The sequence below is a fragment of the Aptenodytes patagonicus genome, chromosome 20 (assembly GCF_965638725.1).
Source record: "Aptenodytes patagonicus chromosome 20, bAptPat1.pri.cur, whole genome shotgun sequence".
NCBI lineage: Eukaryota > Metazoa > Chordata > Aves > Sphenisciformes > Spheniscidae > Aptenodytes > Aptenodytes patagonicus.
The window spans coordinates 2,023,558-2,037,026 of NC_134968.1; positions in this window are offsets into that span (position 1 = coordinate 2,023,558).

Sequence of the window (13,469 nt, forward strand, 5' to 3'; positions counted from 1 at the left end):
AGGGCCAGGTATGGTCACTGCTCTGCTGGCAGCATTTCCACCACCCTTTTTGCTTCGGTTCCCCCCCACCACCACCTTTACAGCAGAAGCAATACCGCTGCCCATGCAGGACAGCGGCAGGATGCCACCCACCCCGCCCCTCTCCCAAGAGAGGTGCAAATGCTATTTTGCTGTCCCCTTTCGAGGTATGTGTCTTACGAACGCTCCTCCTGCACATCACCTGGGGCTGCCTCTCCTGGGCATCCCCCGTGGGTCTGGCTGCCTCTCCTGCTGTCGATGGCTGATGGCACATGATGGCAACTGCACGCCACCCCGATTACTCCTGGCATTTGGGCTAGCCACCTATCGCCGAATAAAACGTAGGGGCCTTTAAGAGGGAGCGGAGAGGGGGAGCCGTCTCCCCGCACATTAATCTATCATGAGCTAATGTGTTTTTCCCATTTGTTCCTTTGTACATCGCCGAGCTGCGCGCTCCCACGCGCACACACCCCGGCGCGCGCTCGCACCCGCGCGCCCGCTCGCTCGCACTCCTGCCTCCGTCTCCCATGGTTGGCTGGGCCTGAGCCCCTCGCGGAGAGAAAGGAAAGAAAAGAAAGCGAGCAAGCAGAGCAGAAATGGGGAATACACCCTCTCAAGGCATGTCACTCTCACTATGTGCATCCATTCTTAAGTAGCAGGTATTTTTTTTATTTGTGTGGTTTTTTTTCCTCCTCCCTCCACGTCGCCGGGGCAGTGGTGCTGATGCCCGGGGGGAAAATCGCTGCTCCCGGCGCTGGAGTTTGCCGGCTGTGAAGTGACACCCAGGAAGGGTGTGCGTGGGGTTGTGGTGCTCTGGAGGGGTGTGCACAGGGCTCGGCTGCCCGCACCGGGGATGCGGTGCCCCCCCCCCCAGGACAGGGGACCGAGGGGCTGGGGGATGCTGAGCCGGCGCTGGCGGTGATGCTGCTTCTCCGGGTTGTTTGTTGTCGGGGCCGCCTTGCTCCGAAGGGATAAAGTAGCTGGAGAGCCGCTGTCCTAGAAACACCAGCGTGGGGAGCTGGAGCGATGGGGTGTTTGGGGGCGGGGGCTCACCGGGGATGCTCGAAGAAATCCGTTATTGTGCCTATGGCTGTTTCAGCTCCGTTGTTGCAGCGTTGTGCATTAAACATGATGTTTTGCTGACCGAGCCGGGCTGGATGCTGCCGGGCTCTTGATTTCCTTTCTCTGTGAGCTTGAGGAGACAGATGGGTGAGGAGGAGGGAGGCTGCAGGCTGCTCTCCTACCTGCTCTCTCCCCTTTTTCCTTCCCCCCCCCCAAGCCGCTGCTGAGACACAAAGGGCAGGACGAGCTGCCGGGCTGCAGGTCGCCCCTTGTGAGATATTTTCAGCATCCTTGCAGGAGGAGGAAAAAATCTGGTGCATCCCGGGCTGGGCTTGGGCGTGGGGGGAGGCGGCGGGGAGGGAAACTTAAAATAACTCCGAAGGCTGCCTGCCCTCCCCCTGCCCTGTGCCATGGCCCGGCTGCTCCCTGCGTGTTCAGGGGGTAAAGGAGAGCCACGGCAGGGTCTGCTCCCCCCGCCGTGTGTGCACACGGGAGCAGGGGTGGGTGGGCGTGCATGTGGGTGTGCACGCGTGTGCACCGTGTGCTGTGGCCACCAGCGCTGCCCTGCCCCATGCCAGCCCCGGTGGGTGACAGAGATGTGTTTCAGGGCTGTGCTGCCTGTGGGTGGGGGTCCCTTTGTCCGCCCGCGCCGCGGGGAGCGCCCAGCCTTCGCCCCGCAGCCTCTCCCCTCTTTGTTCTCTCCATTTTTGCCCTGGTTGAGGTAAGACAGGCTGGGGAGTGGCGACGTTTGAGCCCCCGCGCCCACCCGCTGCTGCGTGGGTGCTAGCACCCAACTCCCACGGAAGTTGGTTTTGGCTGTGCTTGGCTCTGGGAACGCGGCTGGCACCAGCCATGGGGCCCTCGGGAGCTGCGCCCCTTCACAGGCGTCTCAGGGGGTGGGAGGGAGGTCGTATCCAGCCAGCTCTCGCTTAAGGATGGAGATGGAAGGGGTCCCTCTGCTCGGCCGGTCCATGCAGGGGGTGGGTGTACCCCATTCCCTGACAGGCAGGGAATTCAGCCCTCTCCTATAGCTGGATCAGTCCCAGGGACCCCAAACTTGCTCAAGGTCTGCCAGCACCCGGATCGTGGGGGCGCAGATGCTTTTCAGTCCTTCCAGTTGCTCCATGACTTTCACACTGCTGCTGGTGCGGGGGCTGCTGTGCAGGATCCACCCCTTCCCAGCAAACCCAGCCCGGGGTTCAGGGCAGTGCCCCCACCAGAGCTGCCCGAAGCCACATGGTCTCTCCAGCCCCAGTGGTGGCTCTTCCCTCATTTTAATGAGGAATACCTTTCCAATGTGCTAATTATCTCCCACCAGACTTCCCCCGAAGCTGCCAGCGTTCACATGCCTGTGGAAATGGCTCTGTGCTCCTTCTGACAGGCACCCTGTTCCCCCAGGGAGCTGCTGGTAGGGTGCGAATCCCCCCCGGGGGGACCGGGAGGAGACGGGGGGGAGAGAGTGAGGAGCCACAGGCCCTGGCAGGGCTGCCAAAGGGCTGGTGTCTTTGTGCAAAGGGAGCTTTAGTCTTTGTCAGGAGCTGTCCCTCCCAGCAGGATGGGCAGGGAGGGATGCTCGCCCCGTTCGTTTTTTCTGGAATGTCCTGCTTGTGGTCTGGGAGGTGCTTGTCCCCCTCCTGGGGAGGTGGGCTGGAACGGGAGAGGGTGGGGGGGCAACCTGGGTGGCTCTGGCCAGGGGGCGATGCTGAGAACTGGCGTGGCAACTGCACGGGACTGGGACGTGGTGGGGTTAGCGCTGGTGGGGAGGTTAGGGTTGGCTCCAGGCTCAGCCCCGGTTCCCCACGCAGGAAAGCTGCACAGCTCCCCCAAAATGTGGTTTCTCCCTTTAGGGAAAGGTGGATAAAGGCACCTCTCTGCTGCGTTGGGGTGGGTGCGAGCCTGGGGCATGAACCTGCTCCATCCTGGCTGGACACCTCCATCCCAGAGGGAAGGGCACGGCCATCCCCCCACATTGTCCTCCTCCCTTCTTTCTCCCTCTCTTCCCCTGGTGCTCCCTGCATCAGCCTCGCAGCAAAGGCCCAGCCTGGTGGGAAACACCCACCCGTGCCTGTCTCTGCTTTCTTTTCCACTACGAAATTCTCCGTACCGAAGCCTAGCCATGGGAGCAGGGAGGTCCTGGGTGCCCTTCGCTGCTGCAGGGACCCAGGTGGGTGCTGCCTTGGCACCGGCTGGGAGCAGCGGTCCCCATGGGCCACTGCCGTGGGGCTGAAAGACCCCATTGCCGTGTCTGCTGGGGGGAGCAGGGCGGGAGGCATACAGCCCAGCAGTGCAGGGTTTAATTATAGAAATTGATTTTCCTCGTTGCCACGCATTGATCCCAGCCGGGGTGCATGGCGGCTGCCTCTGCGCCCCAGGGACACGCCTGGCACGCACGGACACGTGTGAGCGATGTCCCACGGCGTGGAGCACAGCCCGGGGCTGTGGGGAGCATCCCCGTGAAGCCGGGGCTCGGTGCCCAGGGAGGGGGACAGGGGCAGGCTGGCTGCGGTCCATCTTGGGGTCAGAAGAGGAGGCAAGCGGGTGTGGGTGTCCCCAGGGTGCTGCGTGCATGGACAAGGCTGTTGAGGTTCCTGCTGGTAATATTTTCTTTCCAAGCATGTTGGGGAGGAAACAGAGGGAGGCTGCAGGCTGGAGGGGTCTTTCAGTGAGGCTCGAGGGTGCGGCGGAGTGGGGTTTGAACTGGGCGTTGGGAAGCTGCGGTGTGCAAATGGGGAGGAGGAGGAAGGGTGCTGTGCCGCGGTCCCCGCTTCTGGGGGGAAGTTGCTTCTCCAGCATTTTGCTCTGCCCCCGGTGCTGGCGTAGCGTCCCCGGTGCTGGTGTAACGTCCCCAGCTTGCTACCACTTGCAATTTGCGAAGCACAAATTGCCACTCGCTCCAGCCCTGCAGCTCTTGGCTTGGAGGTGCTGGACCTCCAGCAAAGCAGCGTGATGGGGGCCGGCACCCACAGTCCTGGGGGCCTGCACTCGGGAAGGGGCAGCGCTGGCGTGGGGCTGGACGGGAGTCGGTGGGGAGGTGTGAGGGAGACAGAGATGACCTTTTGTGCCAGCTCCGAGGCTGTGGAGTTCTTCCGTAGCCAGCGCTTCGCTCAGTTGGCTCTTTCCCAGCAGCTGTGGTCAAGTTTTGTAACCATTATCATTATTAAAACACCTCTGGGTGGGGGAGGCGAGAGATGCCTGGTCTGAGGTCCCCGGGGTGGAGCATAGAGGCTACTTGGCCAAGCTTTGCAGAATTATTGGATGCAAAAAGCAGTGAGCCATCCTGCTAGCATCATCTGGGGAGGTGTGGAGCCCGCGATGGGTCCATGTGAGTGGGTCTTACCCACCGGACAGGCTCCATCTCCAGCAGCCGCAGCAACGCATGTGGATCTGGGGAGGTCCCAGCTCATCACCGCAAGGATCTTTAGCTCGAGATGGGAGAACGCGTGCTGTTACCCATCAGCTGTGCTTGCTCCCCATCAAAGGTCCTCATTAACCCCCCTCCTGGCTGTGCCAGGCTGCAGGTGCATCAAGGCTCAAAGAGGCACTCGGCAAAGGAGCTTAAATGCTTGTTAAAAAATTACTGATTTGCTCCTCGCCGCCCAATGGGGATAATAAAACTTTGCTGTCAGCTGTTTTTATTTTTTCCCTCCCCCTGCATGGTTTCCACTTTCAGAATAAATGCAAATGAAGAATTTTTTTTTTTTTAAATTCATCTCCAACAGAAGGACTGATGGAGAGGGCTGGGTGGGGGCGGGAGGAAGAGGAAGGGGGGGGACAAACACTTATGGTTTGTTTGTTTTTTTCCCCCCCTATGCTGAAATGTTCTGATTGCAAAGGGAGGAGGGCGAAGGAAGATGATGCATTTGGGCTTCTAGCACAGCTAATAGCTCCAGGCTGGGAAATGTAGCATCTGCACTCCAGCCCCAAACTGGGGACCAGTGTTCCAGCATAACTGGGAAAGGACAGTCAAAAAGCAGCTTCTCTTCCAGTCCCACCCCCGTAGCCCCTTGCTCAGGTCACCCCATACTGTCTCAGTGCTCAGACCTTGGAAAGGGACATCGGAAAAAGGATGGGCCGTGGCTGTGGGTGGGGGCGAGGGCTCCCTGGGCTGTGGCTGCCAGCACCGCTCCTCCTCGCCCGCGGGTGCTTCGCTGCCCTCTGCTCCAGCCAAGCCTGCGAACGGCCGCTTTGGCTGGCGTTGTCGGATCTCCTCCACCTCAAGTTTATATATTTCAATTACAGCCTGTTAAAAGCCTCCATGTTTCAGGAGCTGCCCAGATTTACAGCTCTTGTCCTGTAGCCAGCCAGGGCATCCTCCTGCCTTTCCCTGAGCTGCAGCTCTCGCGCCAGGGCTGCAGCCCCACAGGGCACCGTGGGGCCGTGGGTCAGCCCCCAGCCCCCTGCCTGGCTCTCGCTGCCCCACGAGCTCTCACCCACCTCCCTGCAGCCACAACGATGGGAAACAGCGTTTGGCTCCTGGCCTGCCAGCATTTCCCCCGATCTCCCCTTTCCCAAAGTGCCTGGCGTTTTCCTTGTGAGCACCTTGGGATTATGGGCATCAAAATTTTATGGTCAGTGGCTCTCATTAATTGGCTTAACTACCTGTGGGAGGCAGGGCTACCCAAGGTGGGGAAGGGATGCTGTAACTCCCAGCCCAGTAGCTTGACTCCCAGAGACATGGTTTTGAAAGGTGGTTGTGGCATCTGGTCTGGTTTTTGTGGTTTTCTTTTTAATGGGATATTTTGAGCTGAAATGGGACCAGGTGCAGAATGGCAGAGGTTCGGATTCTTGTACCCGGCTGAGCTTGGAGGGAGCTGGCAGCTCGCCGTGGGAGCGGGCGGGAGGGATGGAGCGTTGGGATAGGATTTTTGGGGGATGCATTGCCCAGTGTAGGATCCCCCGGTCCTTTACAAGCCCTGTGGTGCAGGCAGAGGAGGAGGGAGGGGAAAGGGATGAAAACAGAGAGGTGAATCCAACGATGTGCAGGGAGGAAAGGGCTGCACAGGGACCTGGCCCGGGGGCTGTGGCACCGGGTGCCTGGGGCAGCCAGCGTGCCCTGGGTTCGATCTCTTGCTCTGACACGGGTCTCCAGCTGGATACCAGGCACGGCACCACAGGTCATGCACGTTTCTAAAGCGCTGGCATCTTTCAGAAGCCAAATTCCTACAGAACTGGTGTGCATAAAGCATACGCATCTTGCAAGCCTGTAGTCAGCCTCATGGCACTGCCTTGCCCATCTCCTGCTCTGCCTGGAAGCTCCTTAGTGATCCTGCACGCACCAGGGTCCCATTATTTTGGGGTACCTGGTATTTTTGGGTACCTGGAGACAAGGCTGCATTAGAGAGAAACGCCCGCTCCAGCTGCTCATCATCTGGGAGTGGCGACCCCTCTCCCAGCCTCGACATGGGGTTCGAGTCACGCTGCTCTTCCCGAGCATCCCCTCGCTCGCTGCCGGCTCCACGGGCTGGAGCCGGGGCTCGAAATCCCATCCATCTGTCAGCGGCTTGGAGGCGGCTCGGCCAAGCTGAGTGGCACAGTAATAGGGTGTGAAACAACCACCTGTCAGTTGACTTTCCTTCTGCGGCTGCCATGGCACTTGGCAAGGGCAGAGCTGGAGCTGAATAAACTCTCCTCTCCCGTGTTATTTGGAGGGATGCTGTCACGGCACTCAGGGTTTTTATTTGGCTCGGTGGTTTTATGTTAATGAACCAGCTCTCTCGCGCTCCGAAAAGAGAAGGGAAAAAGTGTCACTTTGGATCTTCACGCATGGAAAAATACAGCACCTCCCTCCCGCAATTAGAGTTGGATCTCCGGGAAAGCGTGGGGAGGCAGGGAGGGCTGGAGACACGGGTGTCCACCTCCACTGAGGCAGCCGCCGGCTGAGCCCGCTGCGGCCATCTCCTGCCCCGCTTTGGACGGCGCGAGCCTTTTTCTGGCTTCAACATCCCATTCGTAGTGACCTGCTAGACCCACCCCGGGAGGAGGCCCAAAAAGCCCACGTTTGCTCCTCTTTCCCCGTCACATGAATGAGACCGTCCTGAGGCACTCTGCCTCCCGGGAGGGCTGGAAGGGCAGCGCTGGCTCCTGGCAGCTCCTGGCCATGGGAGACCGTGGTGCTATCAAGAGAGAGGAGGGCAGGGTGGTTTTGGATGACACGACCTCCTCCCAGGTGCTGCGGGACTGTTTCTGATCATTTTTGCTTCCCAGATCATTTTTGCCCCTGTGGAGCATCTCCAGTAGGGAGGGACCTCAAGCGCCTGGCAGCCCTGGGAGCACCGGGAACCGGCAGCCCATGTCCGCGAGGGGCGGTGGGCGCGTGGGGGGGGTGAGGAGGAGCACGAGCCTGGTGCTGGCTGGATCCAGCTCGGATCAGTGGGTATCACGGAGGAGCGTGAAGCGGAGAGGAGGTGCAGCGAGAGCTGCAGAGAGCCATGGTCCTCCTCTGGCCGACTGCGCCGTGCGTGCGTGCTGCAGCTGAGTGCCCGCGGCACAGGGGTCCGGCCAGCCCCACGCTGGGTCCCTTGTAAAAGTGGGGGACAGGGCTATGGGGGTCACATCTTAACGGCCCCACTGCCACCAGAAAGCAGTGGAGCAGAGGCAGCGCCTGCCTGTTCGGCCGTGCAACAGGCAGCCCTGGCGCTGCCTGCGGGCTGCAGAATCTGTCTCATTTCAGGAGGATTAATGATTCCAGCATAATTTGAAAAACATTATATGGCTCATTAAAAACACATTGCCAGACCAAACACAGAGTGGTTGCGTGTTTCCAGCCCTGCCAGCTCACCTCCCCGTGCCAGCCCGTGGCATTGCCCTCTGCCTGCTGGGCTGCAGGGGATGAGGGCGAGGCCGAAGGCTATGCTTGCCGCATGCAGCCGAGTGCATGCGGGGCGGCCGTCCACCTTTCCTTCCTCCTCCAGCTGCTTCTGGGAGCACTCAAGGGTAGCCAGCCAGCTCAGGCACGGTGTCCCCTCGGGATTTTTTGGTGATGCTGAGGTGTGGGTGTGATTTGGGGAAAAGGCATCAGTGCACGGCTGTTCGGAGCATCCTCTGTCCTTGCCTCCTCTCCGTGGCACATGGAGCTGCCAAGCCCTGGGCGAGCGTGGGAGGCTCCCGGGGAGCCCTTGTCCCCTCAAAAGGGACCTGATTTCCAGGGCTCGGCAGGGCGAAGGGGACTGGCAGTGTCTCCTTTCCCCTGTACCTGCTCCGTTTCTCCCTCCTCCCTGCCTGCACGCCTCCTCCTTTCTCTCGCCTTCACTGCTTCCTTTCAACTCTCTCTGTGGTGGTGGGAATCAAAGAGGAGAGCAGTTTGGGATTTTCAGTCCTTCCTCATCCACTGCACTGCGTGAATAGCAAAGCCTCTAAAGGACGCTCAAGGACACTGAGATGGCACTTTCCCCATTCCTCTCCCTGCCCTCCTCCTCTTCTTCCCTTGCAGAATCCAACACCCCGCTCCTGCCCCGCTGCACCTGCCCCGGGGAACAGCCTGTGGCACGGCTGGGGCTTGGCCGGGCTGCTCCGCCACAGCTCCCGGCTCCATCCGTGCCTCCGTTTTTGATGACCCCGTGTGAGCTGCCCGGGCTCAGTGGTGTGAAGCAGCATCTTCTCCATGCACGAGGTCCCTCAGGGCTGGGTGGCCACTAGAGGTCTTGGACAGGGACCCGTGCTGCTCCCTCGAGGCTTGCACGAGGGTGCAAAAGCAAATAAGGGCCCCTCTTCCTGCTGAGCCCCAGGGAACCAGCACACGCGGGGCGGCTTGGGGCAGGATGGCTTTGGTCTGGGCGCTGCTGGGGTCTCCGTCCCCAGGACGCGGCAGGACCTTGAGTGAATTGCTTGGCCACCCAGCGACTCGGTATCTCAGCCAAAATAACTCCGGGGAGGTTGTGGTGCTCCACAGGTAATAATTAGCTCTTTTCATCTGTCAGTCCCAGCTCTTCATAAAAGCAAGCCTGTTATCTCCCTTCCACACATGGGGAAGCCAAGGTGCTTGTAGGGCAAGTCCTTGGCCCAAGGTCACGTAGGGCGAAGCAGAGACTGAAACCGGGAGCCGGGACCTGCTGCCAGGGTCTCGGCTTGGGAGGCTCAGCAGCAAGGGCAGGGCTCCCCGCTGGAAACACCCCCAGCCTTTTCCTCCCCCCAACACCAAGAAAATCCTGAGGATGAGGTTGGAAAGCTCGGTCTTTCTCCATGGAAAATGTTGTGTAGGAGGAGCCACATTTGTCCCCCTCCTTTTTCTAATTTCCACTAGAAAAGCTGTATTTCGTCACTCAGGTCTCGTTGCAAGCCGGGGAGAGGAAGGATGTTCTTGCAGGTAAGATTTACCTTTGGGAGTGGGAGCATCGCCCCTTGCGCCAGGTTAGGCAGGTCGTCTCCTGCCTCTGGGCTCCGCTGCCCATGTCCAGGTGGGCTGGCAGGGCTGGCTGGGGTCCCTGGGTCCCTCCGGGCACCCATGGCCGAGGACCCTGCCCTCACTGAGGGCTGCCGGGTACCACAGCCACCAACAGCAGCAAATTTGCTCCGGAGCGTTTCCTGGCATATTACAAAACATGGCATAAATAATTAAACCTGAACTGCAATTATCAAAACAAATGAATAAAGCGCATTTAGGAAGGATTTTCCACTTTTATTTCGTGCTTCTTGTTTCTCTCCCATTATGCCTTTAAGATTATTTACTCAGTCTGAGCGTGAAATCCATTCCCGAACCACGAGCCTTTGAATCCGCACCCTGATCCGTGGAGATGCGTGCGGCCCCGGCCAGTCCCGGCGGCAGGGGGGAGCTGCACGTCGCAACCAAAATCCCCCCGCTTGGGTCTGAGGGTGAAAACCCACCGCAAAGCCAGGGACAATGGGGCTTGGCTGAGCCCCAGGCTGCCCTGGGAGAATCCCGAGCACGGCACGGCAGAGCTTCAGCAGCGTTCGTAGGGTTGCTGAGTCCTTCAGTGACATTTATTGGGGTTGCAGCCATTGAGGAGTTAGAAACGGCATTCATAACCCTGCTACCCTCCTCTTCCTCCTCCTTGCTGGGCAAGGGGGGCCCCACAGAGCCCCCCCCGAGCCGCCTGGTCTTGGCGCGCGGCTGAACCCAGAGGGCAGCAATGGAAGGACTGACACTCGAGCGAGGACACGCAGAGCAGAGCCGGGCGTGGGGCAAGGGGACAGATGTCCCACGGCCGTGGGCGTGATGGATGAGCCGAGCCACCTCCCGGCGCTGGGAGCAGCTTTGCCCACTCGCCGGCAAAGAAAGAAGTCCTTGTGGGCGCTGAGGTCTCGCCGGCTCGGCTGTCCTCTGCCTGCCCCTGCCCTTGTCACCCCGCTCCTCCAGGCACATGGGCTTGCAGGGGGGAGGAGAAAACCACCCCGTGTCCCTAAAAACAAAGGCTCAAAGCAGCTTTGGGCTGTTTTTCCGGGAACCAGGCACTGCCCAGGCTCAGGCACCTGCGGGCAGGATGCTCGGGGGGTCCGGACCCGTGGGGCAGAGGGTGGGGGAGCCCTGCGCAGCGCCTTTCCCCTCCCCGTACTCACCCATCTCAGATATCGGCATCGTGCTCACTTATAGGGAGCACGTCAGCGTGACGCCAGCCTGTACCCGCAAGCAGGTTCAAGCCCCACAGAGCCAGGGCTGGGAAGGTGCTTTCGGGTGCTGGGACTTTGGAGCCGACGTTGCCCAGGCCGGGAGCCGGCAGGTCCCCAGGAGAGGCTGTGCTGCTTCACAAATCGGGGCACGATGATGTTGTACAACACTCAGGTCCAACCTGAGTATTTGCCAGAAAAAACCACACAATAAGCCCATCTACTCTGATTCTCCCTTGCTCTTCCATGCCCGTAACTCCTCTTCCCAACAAGCGTCCAGTGCTTGGGCTGGGAGGCTGAGCTGGGCAGGGTCCCCTTGGCGAGACCCTGCAGCAGCTGCAGAGCGGGGCGTTTCGGGGTCCGTTTGCAGCCCGTGTGTGTGTGTTTGCCTCCCTACTCGTGGGAGGAAACCCCCCCATGTCCAGCACCGTGGGCGTGGGGTAGAAGGGGGCTGCCGCTCTCGTGCCCCCGCAGCGGGGCACAGCCTGGCTCCCCATCGCTCTCCGCACTGTGTTTCATTCTCAGATGCTTTCTGCTGCTGCTCTTTTGTTTCAGATTTATTATGTGTTTGCTTGCTCTGATTTATTTGTTTATTCCCCTCCATCCCCGGCGAACTTTCCCACCTGGATCGTGTTCATTCATGAATCTCCTCCTTTCCTGTCCCTAACCAGGGCTCGATCGAATTGCAGGAGGGAAGAAGCCAGGACTCTGTTCCCTTTGTTTAAAGTCTCCAGGTCAGTACCGGGGCCGGGGGCCAGCAGCGTGCTCCTCCCCACCCTGCTTGTTTCATGTTCGATGTTCGCTCCTTCCCCGACCCTCTCCCAGGTGCGGGGGCCGTGCTCTGCCCGCTGCTCCCCGGGGGCCGTGGTGGGTGAGGGCAGCACCTGTAGCTCATTTTCCCGGGTGTTTATAGGAGGGTGCTGCCTGGTTTCTGGTTTGCATTGATGACTAAGGCATCAGCTCCCACTCCCTTTGCAGGGGAGGGAGGGGTTCTGAAGCTGGGGATGGTATTTGCAGCTGGAGGCATCACTGTTGCTCCTGGAGGGACCAGATCTCTCTCCACCAAGGCTTGCAAGGTTTGGGGTTTTCCTTGTTGGGAATGGGAGGGGAAAGCTTTCAAAGGAGAATGAGCGGAAGACGCTGGCTCTCTGGGTTAGGTGGAGAGGCAGGTGCCTTGTCTAGGACCTGGCTGTGGAAGTGCGGCTGGTTTAGAAAAGCTGTAAGAGGGGCAATGTGGTGGAATCTGTTCAGTAGCAACCCTTGCTGGGTCTGTCATAATAATAGATTTTATTTCTGTGGCATCTGTTGGCCTCTAATGGGCTGGGTGTTCGTGTTGCCAGAGATGGTTCCAGCATCTCAGCAAAGACTGCAGCATTTCTTTTTGGGGAGGCTGAGAAGTGCACCAGAGCCCTGTCAATCAGGGCAGCAGCTCCGAGCTAAAATAATCCCAAGGGCAGCAGCAGTCCCGGTCCAGGTGATCAGGAAACCACCTGCCTTCAGAAAACCACCTTTTCCTCCAACAACATCTAAGCTCTCCGAGAGTCCATCCCGTAGCCGTTCCCCAGGGCTGAGAGCTGCAGGTACTGTGTGACATCCCTGGGGGGGGGGGGCACCAGCCTGCACCGTCCCCGTTTCCTTCTGCTTTAGGCTTATTTATCTGGGACTTTGGTGGCCTCCTGCCCTGGAGCAGGTGGCTTTTCTGTGCTGGTGCCAGCTTGAAGGTAAGGGGAGCTGTACCAGCATGTCTGTCTGTCTTAAGGGATGTGCATGGCTGTCAGGCAGCTGGAGTCCCAGCACAAGCAGGGCTGTGCCGAGGAGGACAGCCTAGAAGTGGAGGAAATCAAGCTTGTAATACGTGGGGTGTGCCAGGCCTCCCGACACGAGAGCCTTCTTGGTGTAAAACCAAGGTGCTGGAACACCGCGCCGTAATTTAATTGCGTTTCCTGCAAACGCCTTGTTGAGTTGTAATGAACACATTATCCCGAAATGGGAGTGGGGAAGCAGGATGAAGACAGCAGCCCACGGCCAGGCCATGCATCCATATGGGGATCTGCCCCGGGCGCCGAACGCTATTCTAGCTCGTTTGCCGTCCCAGAGTTACACATGCAATTAAGTTCCTGGCTCCAAAAGGCGTGCGCGCTTGCCCCTCAGCTGGAGAGCAGATTGCACGGCTGCTTCCTTGGGGCCGCGTGGGAAGGAAGGCTTGGAGGCTGTGCTCGTGGCGATGGCTTCTGTTGCTCTTTGCAGGAGCTGGGAGCTGGCTCTCCAGACCGGAGGCACAACCAGTCCTGGTAGTTTCATCGTTGGTGTTTGTGCTCTGCAACCTGGGAGGGCTGCAGGTCCTGCTTATGCTGAACCTGAACATACTGGGGGGGGAAAGTAGCGTAACAGTGATGCTTTGTTGGGATTCAAGTTCTTGAATGGGTCAGGCAGAGCCTGGAGGTGTTAAAACCGACACAACAAGGAAGGCTGAGGGGAGGGGGTGAAGGTAATGGGTAGGATTTGTGGGATTTGTTGAGTTCGTGGAATCTTTTCAAGACCAGAGAAGACCCTTCTGATCACCCAGTTTGATCCCAGCCACCTGACAGAGGCCGTAAAGTCTCGGCAGTACCTCCTGCATCAAGACCATAACTTCTGGCTGAGCGGGAGTTTATCTTTCAGAAGGATGCCCTGCCTTGGTTCAAAGGTGGGAAATGATGGAGAAGCCACCCCGCTCAGCACGGGCTCTCCCCGGCCCCGTTCAGCACCTTTGCTTTCTCTCTTGTCTGGGTTTCTGACGCTTTAGCTTCCAGCTATCAGATCTTGTTCTGCCTTTGTCTGACCAAGAT